The following is an 11,943-nucleotide window of genomic DNA, read 5'->3' on the forward strand; positions in this document are numbered from 1 at the left end:
TGTCCACACTCGCTTGTTTTTAGCTTGAAGAAATTTCTGTTGTTTTTCTTGAGGAGTGGATCAGCTAGCAACAGATTCTATCAATTTTTGCTTATCTGGTAATATTTGCCTCCACTTTTTGAAAGATAGTTTTGCTAGATATAAGATTCTTACTTGGCAGTTTTATTTTTTCAGCACTTGAAATATATCATCCACTGCCTTCTGGCCATTGTTTCTGATGCAAAGTCCACCACTAATCTTGGGTTCCATTATGTGTGATGAGTCATTTTTCTCTTACTAATTTCAAAATTGTCTCTCTGTCTTCGTCTTTTAGCATTTTTACTATCATGTGTCTGGTTGTGAATCTTTTTGCATTTATCTTATTTGGAATTCATTGAGCTTCTTGGATGTATAGATTTCTTTTTTTTTAAATCAAATATGGAAAGTTTTTGGCCATTTTATTTCAATGTCTTTTCTTCTCTCTTTCTCCTATCCTTTTGGGACTTTAATTATGCATATATTGGTGCACTTAATGGTATCCCACTTTTCTCTGAGGTTCTGTTCAGTTTTTTTTTAATTCTTTTTTTCTCTCTGTTCTTTAGATTATACAATCTCTGTCAGTCTATCTTCAAGTTCATGAGTTCTTTCTTCTGTCAAATCTATTGTTGATTCCCTCTACTGAAGTTTTCATTTCAGTTATTGTAATTTTTAATTCTGGAATTTCTACTGGATTTTTATTTTATTTTTTATTTATTTATTTATTTATTTTTTCCTTTTTGTCTTTTTTTACTGGCTGGCAACAGGATTGCAACCCTCGGTGTCGCACCCGCACCGGGGACCGGCAACGGGATCGCAACCCTCGGTGTTGCGCCTGCACCACGCTCAGCCAGTGAGCGGGAACCGGTCTCCACATGGGATCCTAACCCTTGGCAGAAGCGCCGCCGCGCTCCCAAGCAGCACACTCTCCAGTGCGCCACCGGGCCGGCCCCGGATTTTTATTTTTAAAAAACTCCTTTATCGATATCATCTATTTGATGAGACATTATCATCATAACTTCCTTTAAGGAAGGTTTCCTTTAGTTCTTTGAGCTTATTTATAAGAGCTGCCTTGAATTCTTTGCCTGTTAAATACAACATCTGAGCCCTCTCGCAGGCAGTTTATGTTCCCTGCAAGTTTTTTTTCTTGTGGTGGCTCATGTTTCTTTGCATGTCTAATACCTTTTTGTTAAAAATTGGGTATTTTAGGCAATATATTGTAGCACCTCTGGATAGTGATTCCTCTCCTCCTGTTTCAAAAACAGAGGTTGTTTTTGTTATTTGCTTGTTTATTTGTTTACTGACTTGGTTAGACTGTTCTAGTGAAATCCATTTCCCCCCAGTGCATGGCTTCTGACACCAGTCCTCAGAGGGTATAGCCTTAGGCATGCACACAGTCACCCTGGGATGAGAGTAGTTATAGCAGGGCTACCTTCGACTGTCTTTTTTCCCTGGTCTCCCTGTTAAGCTGTCAGATGCCACCCCTCTATGGGAGGCACTGCTGAGAGATGCATCCATTTGTATAATCTGCCCTTGTTAGGGAGCTGACTAGCATGGCTGAGCAAGTCCCATTGCTGAGTGAGTCCCATTGCTGAGCCAGGCCCAGCACAGGAGCAGTGGATGACTGGAGATAGGGGGAGTGTGGCTGGGGGAGGGGCATGGAGCTGGGCAAGCCGAGATCCTGTCTGAGGGTCTGCAAGGGAGTCGTCAGACATGCCCAGCATGACCACAAGGGCCAGAACACCAGGGATAATTCTCTGGATAGTCACAATTCCAAGTAAAGGAAGTGAGATGGGCATCCTGGAGACTCACTAAAGTTGCTTTCTGCATCTGGGAGAGCCTGGGAAGCAGTCTGGGCTGCCAGGGCAGGGGCAAAGATGGGGAACAAGGCAGGTGGGGGCTTGGTCGGGGGTCAGAGACCCCTTTCAGGATGGTCAGAGGTGTTGGTGGAAGAGTGGAGGGTAGTCCCAGAGTGCTTGAGACTGGCCTGCATCTGATTAGGGCTGGCTGGAGGGTGCAGAGTTTGCAAAGGGGTGAAATGACCCTGGCTCAGGGTGGGGGAAGAGAAGGGCGGAGGACAAGCCCAGACCATAGTGACCATGACATAGCTTGAATAAGGGTGGAGACGACCTTGTCTGATCTTAGGAAACCAAGGAAGGAGACTGGGAGAGAGGTGACAAAAAAAGAAGGGCCTGACTCTAGCCAGGAGCTCAGAAGATCTGGCATCTGCCTTGCTGCTGATTTTGTTCATCTGAGGTTTTTTTATTTTTATTTTTTTTCAAACATATCAACCCACATCCCTGTTCCTTTTCTGACTCTTGACATCCTTAGGCTCCAGAATTGTTAGATAACCTTTTCTGTCACATCCCTGAGGAGACCCAGGCCAGCACCTTTAGGCAGCAAAGCCTAGACTAACTTCTATGTTGGCTGGGGCAGCAGGGAAGGCTTCCTGGAGGGGGAGGCTTTACAGATGAGTTTTGAAGCAGACAGTGTGGGTGAGTGGACTCGAGCCTCAGGCCCCTCCCCTCCACTCAGTGTCTGTCCCACTCTGTCACCCAGGGCTATTGCAGCAGGACTAGGGTCTCCCCACCCCACCCCACCTCCCAGAGTTCCTGGGACAAACAGTTCCTTCAGTGTCTCAGCATGTGAAGCTGGTGCAGGACTGTTGTCACACACAGCCTGTGCTGTGCCCTGCCTCCCTCACTGGCCACGCATGCCTGCCTCTCTCCTGCTTACCCACATCCCCGCACACCTCCGTTTCCCCGCTCATATGTCACTAGATTTGGGTCTCCCTTGGAGACTTTTGTACCTTTGCATGTAGGAGACATTTGGGGTTTCAAAGGTAGGTTTGGAACAGCATTAGGAAAGCTCTGAGAGCTAAAATATGGCAAGTGGACTTTCTTCATATTCGTATATTGATAAATTATAATAAAAATACAATAAATTATTATTTATAGGCACCTAATGCTACTTACTGTAGACCACTAGAACTTATTTTTCTTGTCTAGCCATAATTTTGTATCCGTTAACCAACCTGTCCCCTTTCCCCTCTCCTCCCTACCCTTCTGTCTTTAGTGACCACAATTCTACTCTCTGATTCTATGAGCTCAACTTTTTTTTTTAGCTCCCACACATGAGTAAGAAGATGCAGTATTTATCTTTCTGTACTTTACTTATTTCACTTAACATCATGTCTTCCATGCTCATCCATGATACCACAAGTTGTTACCTTATCTGTTTCATGCATTGAGGCCCTGTGGATATCATGCAGTTCAAGCCAGCGGACAAGACACCTAAGTCCCAGGAACTTTGGCAAGCTTCAACACATCAGGTTGACTCTGGAACTTTGCCTCTAAAGCTCTCTGCTATACTGTTTTCTTCTTTACCAAATGGTTTCTCAAATAGGATGTACCTGCTTTATAATGTAACACAGACTCATATGCTGGTTTTCCAACCTTCAGTATAGCTTGAGTAAAAGGATGTAAATATATGTGGGTGTTTTTCTTTTACTTTTATTGTTTTGTTGATGGTATTTTGTTGTTTAACTTTTTGAGTGTAAAAGGAAATGAATCAGAATGCAAACACTTTACATCCTGTAGAATTCTAGAAAATTGTAGCACATTTTAAGTAATAGTGACATATAGAAAAAGAAGCTGTATAGAAACAAATGACCAGTTACATAATTAATTTGAATATATTTTCTTCACTGAAATATTTCAGAGTTTTTCTCAAACCTTTCATTTCGGTAAACTATTGAATGTAAAATGTTGTGCCTGTAATATCCAGTGGGTTATAATAAGCTTATATTTTGTTTTTTTCTGGATCCAAAATTTCAGGTACTATTCATGAGACACTTGGCTTTCCAGAGCCATTCAATGGAGGCCATATTTGAGGATAATTGTAATTGTCTTTCAAGAGGAGAAATACATGATTTTATTACAGATAATAAATGTAAGGCATATAGATTTAGATGGCATCTGGAAGCAACAATAATAGAAATAATAGAAACATCCCTAGGTGTGTTTTTAAATATTAAAAACATCCCTACATGTGTTTTTTTTTTTTTTCCTTTTTGTCTTTTTTACTGACCGGTAACGGGATCGCAACCCTCAGTGTCGCGCCCGTACCGGGGACCGGCAACGGGATCGCAACCCTCGGTGTTGCGCCCACACCACGCTCAGCCAGTGAGCGGGAACCGGTCTCCACATGGGATCCAAACCCTCAGCGGGAGCGCCGCCGTGCTCCCAAGGCGCACTCTCCAGTGTGCCACTGGGCCGGCCCCCTACATGTGTTTTAAAAAATAATTTACATGACTCAGGGGAACTCTGCATATGGCAACATATAGGGGAAATCAGAGAGTAATGAGTTCCTATTAGATGTGAATCTCAAAAACATCAACTGATTCAGAAATAAAAATAAAGAAGAAAAGGCAAAATGCAAACTGGGGTAACATTAAAGTATAAAGTACTCTCCAAAATTCATTCATTTGCTCCAGAGGATTTTCTTATGCTGACCATGAATAAATAAATTACAAACATTAGAAGCAAAATTACGTTTCTTTAAACAAGAGTAAAATTTACTAACTCAAAAATTATTACTATAAACATGTAATATGAATAACTTATATGTGTCATTAAGGCACTGTGACATTTCCTAAATCATAAAATTTTAAACATGAGTAGCATGAGTAGTAAGTATATATTTTTCACAATCATTAAGGTCAAAGATGAAAGAAGAAAAAGTTTTAACACTCTGTGATATTTTGTATTTGCTCTTTAAGCTGTAAGATTAATGTGCAATTTTTCTTTAGCTCATAATTCTATTTTTTTTTCTAAGGAAAAAGTTACCCAGTGCACTTGTCTTGAAATGCTGAACTTGACTTTATGTGTTCATTTATACTGCTGATAGTTTTTCCTCCTGTGACTTCTCAAATTTCAGATGAACTTTTATCATGCCAAGAAACGTTTTATATAATCTTATCATTGCTGGAAACTCATTCTTTGTGGAAAGTTTACATGCCTTATGCCTTAAAATCTTTGGTTTCTCTTATTTCTCTCTTACACACACACACACACACACACGGATACTATAGGTTTTCCCAACCAATCAAAGCAGATTCTATTTTTGCTTTACTATGATGATTTCACACACATGAAATTTTATTATTTCATGCATAGAATTATTTTCAATATTCCAATTCATTTTGAATTGGTGATAATTGAAAACATTCTTGTTCTCTTATTAGTTGAATTTTATATGTTCTGAAATCCCCAAATTGGTCCTTCAAGGGAACTAACTATTGTGAATCCTTATCACAGGGTTTTACTAATATATTCTATATACTGGTTACTTCTTCTGTCCTTCCTTTCTTATTTATTTACTGTTCATTCATTGAGTATCTACGATGTCGCAAGTTTGCTGCTAAGTAAGGAGTTTTAAGATCAACAAACTAACATACTGTAAGAACCTTATAATATTAAAAGAGGAATTGCTGTTTACAAAGCAGAAAAAATCATTGTGTGTGTGTGTGTGTGGTAGGTGGGAGTGGAGGGAATGTGATTTTAAGCAAAAGACCCAGCATAAGTTGGAACCATGTTCAGGAAACATATGTAGTTTGGTGTAACTGGAGTGTAGGGTGCAACTTGTTTCGACAACTACTGAATAGCATCTTATGCTCTCTGTTTTCCAGGAAAATCTAAATATAAATATTAAAATATACTTCTTAAACATATAACTTACAAATATCCTATACTGTCCAGTCTAGAGAATCCAAAGAAAAGTCTGTATCTACAACTTGAATATTTTTCCACAGAAGACATACAAATGGCCAACAAGAATATGAACAGGTGCTCAGCATTACTAATCATCAGGGCGATGCAAATCAAATCCACAATGAGATATCACCTCACACCTGTTAAGACGGCTGTCACCGAAAGAAAAGTGTTGATGAGGATGTGGAGAAATTGTAATCTTCTTCTACACTGTTTGTGGGAATGTAAAATGGTGCAGCAGCTATGAAAAGCAGTATGGTGGTTCCTCAAAAAATTAAACTAGAACTACCATATGATCCAGCAGTTCCACTTCTGAATATGTATTCACAATAATTAAAATCAAGATCTTGTACTACCATGTTCATTGCAACATTATTCACAGGGCTGGCCCGGTGGCGCACTGGATAGTGTGCCGCTTGGGAAGCGCGGCGGCGGTCCCGCCCGAGGGGTTGGATCCCATATACAGACCGNTTTATTTTATTTTTTATTTATTTATTTATTTATTTTTTCCTTTTTGTCTTTTTTTACTGGCCGGCAACAGGATTGCAACCCTCGGTGTCGCACCCGCACTGGGGACCGGCAACGGGATCGCAACCCTCGGTGTTGCGCCTGCACCACGCTCAGCCAGTGAGCGGGAACCGGTCTCCACATGGGATCCTAACCCTCGGCAGAAGCGCCGCCGCGCTCCCAAGCAGCGCACTCTCCAGTGCGCCACTGGGCCGGCCCCGGATTTTTATTTTTAAAAAACTCCTTTATCGATATCATCTATTTGATGAGACATTATCATCATAACTTCCTTTAAGGAAGGTTTCCTTTAGTTCTTTGAGCTTATTTATAAGAGCTGCCTTGAATTCTTTGCCTGTTAAATACAACATCTGAGCCCTCTCGCAGGCAGTTTATGTTCCCTGCAAGTTTTTTTTCTTGTGGTGGCTCATGTTTCTTTGCATGTCTAATACCTTTTTGTTAAAAATTGGGTATTTTAGGCAATATATTGTAGCACCTCTGGATAGTGATTCCTCTCCTCCTGTTTCAAAAACAGAGGTTGTTTTTGTTATTTGCTTGTTTATTTGTTTACTGACTTGGTTAGACTGTTCTAGTGAAATCCATTTCCCCCCAGTGCATGGCTTCTGACACCAGTCCTCAGAGGGTATAGCCTTAGGCATGCACACAGTCACCCTGGGATGAGAGTAGTTATAGCAGGGCTACCTTCGACTGTCTTTTTTCCCTGGTCTCCCTGTTAAGCTGTCAGATGCCACCCCTCTATGGGAGGCACTGCTGAGAGATGCATCCATTTGTATAATCTGCCCTTGTTAGGGAGCTGACTAGCATGGCTGAGCAAGTCCCATTGCTGAGTGAGTCCCATTGCTGAGCCAGGCCCAGCACAGGAGCAGTGGATGACTGGAGATAGGGGGAGTGTGGCTGGGGGAGGGGCATGGAGCTGGGCAAGCCGAGATCCTGTCTGAGGGTCTGCAAGGGAGTAATACGCATTCATACTGTCTTTTATAATCACATAATTACCTTTACTGGTGTTCCTTAGGGGGTGGGTGTTTATTCTGGTTATTGTCCACACTTGCTTGTTTTTAGCTTGAAGAAATTTCTGTTGTTTTTCTTGAGGAGTGGATCAGCTAGCAACAGATTCTATCAATTTTTGCTTATCTGGTAATATTTGCCTCCACTTTTTGAAAGATAGTTTTGCTAGATATAAGATTCTTACTTGGCAGTTTTATTTTTTCAGCACTTGAAATATATCATCCACTGCCTTCTGGCCATTGTTTCTGATGCAAAGTCCACCACTAATCTTGGGTTCCATTATGTGTGATGAGTCATTTTTCTCTTACTAATTTCAAAATTGTCTCTCTGTCTTCGTCTTTTAGCATTTTTACTATCATGTGTCTGGTTGTGAATCTTTTTGCATTTATCTTATTTGGAATTCATTGAGCTTCTTGGATGTATAGAGTTCTTTTTTTTAAATCAAATATGGAAAGTTTTTGGCCATTTTATTTCAATGTCTTTTCTTCTCTCTTTCTCCTATCCTTTTGGGACTTTAATTATGCATATATTGGTGCACTTAATGGTATCCCACTTTTCTCTGAGGTTCTGTTCAGTTTTTTTTTAATTCTTTTTTTCTCTCTGTTCTTTAGATTATACAATCTCTGTCAGTCTATCTTCAAGTTCATGAGTTCTTTCTTCTGTCAAATCTATTGTTGATTCCCTCTACTGAAGTTTTCATTTCAGTTATTGTAATTTTTAATTCTGGAATTTCTACTGGATTTTTATTTTATTTTTTATTTATTGTAGATTTAGATGGCATCTGGAAGCAACAATAATAGAAATAATAGAAACATCCCTATGTGTGTTTTTAAATATTAAAAACATCCCTACATGTGTTTTTTTTTTCCTTTTTGTCTTTTTTACTGACCGGTAATGGGATCGCAACCCTTGGTGTCGCGCCCGTCCGGGGACCGGCAATGGGATCGCAACCCTCGGTGTTGCACCCGCACCACGCTCAGCCAGTGAGCGGGAACCGGTCTCCACATGGGATCCGAACCCTCAGCGGGAGTGCCACCGCACTCCCAAGCGGTGCACTCTCCAGTGTGCCACTGGGCCGGCCCCCTACATGTGTTTTTTTCTTCCTTTTTTTTTGTCTTTTTTCGTGACTGGCAACGGATCGCAACCCTCAGTGTCGGGCCCGTACCGGACCGGGACCGGCAACGGGATCACAACCTTCGGTGTTGCGCCCGCACCTTGCTCAGCCAGTGAGCGGCCGGTCTGTATGTGGGATCCGAACCCTCGGCGGGAGCGTCGCCACGCTCCCAAGCGGCGCACTGTAGCAGTGCGCCACTGGGCCGGTCCCCCCCTACATGTGTTTTTAAAAATAATTTACATGACTCAGGGGAACTCTGCATATGGCAACATATAGGGGAAATCAGAGAGTAATGAGTTCCTATTAGATGTGAATCTCAAAAACATCAACTGATTCAGAAATAAAAATAAAGAAGAAAAGGCAAAATGCAAACTGGGGTAACATTAAAGTATAAAGTACTCTCCAAAATTCATTCATTTGCTCCAGAGGATTTTCTTATGCTGACCATGAATAAATAAATTACAAACATTAGAAGCAAAATTACGTTTCTTTAAACAAGAGTAAAATTTACTAACTCAAAAATTATTACTATAAATATGTATTATGAATAACTCATATGTGTCAATAAGGCACTCTGACATTTCCTAAATCATAAATTTTTTTTTTTTTTTTTTTTTTTTCGTCTGTATGTGGGATCCGAACCCTCGGCGGGAGCGTCGCCACGCTCCCAAGCGGCGCACTGTAGCAGTGCGCCACTGGGCCGGTCCCCCCCTACATGTGTTTTTAAAAATAATTTACATGACTCAGGGGAACTCTGCATATGGCAACATATAGGGGAAATCAGAGAGTAATGAGTTCCTATTAGATGTGAATCTCAAAAACATCAACTGATTCAGAAATAAAAATAAAGAAGAAAAGGCAAAATGCAAACTGGGGTAACATTAAAGTATAAAGTACTCTCCAAAATTCATTCATTTGCTCCAGAGGATTTTCTTATGCTGACCATGAATAAATAAATTACAAACATTAGAAGCAAAATTACGTTTCTTTAAACAAGAGTAAAATTTACTAACTCAAAAATTATTACTATAAACATGTAATATGAATAACTTATATGTGTCATTAAGGCACTGTGACATTTCCTAAATCATAAAATTTTAAACATGAGTAGCATGAGTAGTAAGTATATATTTTTCACAATCATTAAGGTCAAAGATGAAAGAAGAAAAAGGTTTAACACTCTGTGATATTTTGTATTTGCTCTTTAAGCTGTAAGATTAATGTGCAATTTTTCTTTAGCTCATAATTCTCACTATTTTTTTTTCTAAGGAAAAAGTTACCCAGTGCACTTGTCTTGAAATGCTGAACTTGACTTTATGTGTTCATTTATACTGCTAATAGTTTTTCCTCCTGTGACTTCTCAAATTTCAGATGAACTTTTATCATGCCAAGAAACGTTTTATATAATCTTATCATTGCTGGAAACTCATTCTTTGTGGAAAGTTTACATGCCTTATGCCTTAAAATCTTTGGTTTCTCTTATTTCTCTCTACACACACACACACACACACACACACACACACACACACAACACACACACACACACACACACACACACACACACACACATATACGATAGGTTTTCCCAACCAATCAAAGCAGATTCTATTTTTGCTTTACTATGATGATTTTACACACATGAAATTTTATTATTTAATGAATAGAATTATTTTCAATATTCCAATTCATTTTGAATTGGTGATAATTGAAAACATTCTTGTTCTCTTATTAGTTGAATTTTATATGTTCTGAAATCCCCAAATTGGTCCTTCAAGGGAACTAACTATTGTGAATCCTTATCACAGGGTTTTACTAATATATTCTATATACTGGTTACTTCTTCTGTCCTTCCTTTCTTATTTATTTACTGTTCATTCATTGAGTATCTATGATGTCGCAAGTTTGCTGCTAAGTAAGGAGTTTTAAGATCAACAAACTAACATACTGTACGAACCTTATAATATTAAAAGAGGAATTGCTGTTTACAAAGCAGAAAAAATCATAGTGTGTGTGTGTGTGGGGGGGGTGTAGGTGGGAGTAGAGGGAATGTGATTTTAAGCAAAAGACCCAGCATAAGTTGGAACCATGTTCAGGAAACATATGTAGTTTGGTGTAACTGGAGTGTAGGGTGCAACTTGTTTCGACAACTACTGAATAGCATCTTATGCTCTCTGTTTTCCAGGAAAATCTAAATCTAAATATTAAAATATACTTCTTAAACATATAACTTACAAATATCCTATACTGTCCAGTCTAGAGAATTCAAAGAAAAGTCTGTATCTACAACTTGAATATTTTTCCACAGAAGACATACAAATGGCCAACAAGAATATGAACAGGTGCTCAGCATTACTAATCATCAGGGCGATGCAAATCAAATCCACAATGAGACATCACCTCACACCTGTTAAGACAGCTGTCACCAAAAGAAAAGTGTTGATGAGGATGTGGAGAAATTGTAATCTTCTTCTACACTGTTAGTGGGAATGTAAAATGGTGCAGCAGCTATGAAAAGCAGTAGGGTGGTTCCTCAAAAAATTAAACTAGAACTACCATATGATCCAGCAGTTCCACTTCTGAATATGTATTCAAAATAATTAAAATCAAGATCTTGTACTACCATGTTCATTGCAACATTATTCACAATAGCCAAGATATGGAAACAGCCCAAGTGTCCACTGACAAAAGAACAGAGAAAGATAATGGGTGTATATACATACAAGGGAATATTATGCAGCCTTAAAAAAGGAAGAAATCTTGCTGTTTGTGACAAAATGGGTGAACCTGGAGGAAATTATACTAAGTGAAATAAGCCAGTCAAAGAACAAATACGGCATCATTCCACTTGTAGGAGGTATCTATAATAGTCAAACTTACAGGAGCAAAGAATACAATAGTTGCCGGAGGTTGGTGGGAAGGGAGAAATGGAGAGGAGTGGCTCAATGGGTGTGAAGTTTCAGTTACGCTAGAAAAATAAGTTGTGGAGATCTGGTCTGGGGTACAACACACTGCCAATAGTTAACAAGACAGTATTGTGTACATTGAAATTTGTTAAAAGGGTAAATCTCATGTTAAGTTTTCTTCCCACAAAAGTACCACAAAAGTACCACAAAACAAAACATAGAAATAAAAAACAAAAGGACACAAAGGAACTGTGGTTGGTGTTGGATATGTCTGTTACCTTGATGGTATCACGGGTGTTTGCGTATGTCCAAACTCATCAGATTGTACATATTAAATATGTGCAGTTCTCTCTATCTAAATTGTACCTCAGTAAAGCTGTTACCAGATGTTATAGTTGAGAGAAAGGTTTGTCTATATAAGGGAGATTATTTAGGATGATGAAAAATTCTGTATCCTAATCATGGTGGTAGCTGTATAAATTTACATTGTGATTCTATTTCATAGAACTAAACACAATAAAAAAAAGATAGTGCATGCAAATAAATAAATAAATCCCAATTCTAATCAATCACTTTCAACTGTAATCAGTTTGCTGACAGCGCATCTCCC

The sequence above is a fragment of the Galeopterus variegatus genome, unplaced genomic scaffold (genome assembly GCF_000696425.1).
Source record: "Galeopterus variegatus unplaced genomic scaffold, G_variegatus-3.0.2 Scaffold4742, whole genome shotgun sequence".
NCBI lineage: Eukaryota > Metazoa > Chordata > Mammalia > Dermoptera > Cynocephalidae > Galeopterus > Galeopterus variegatus.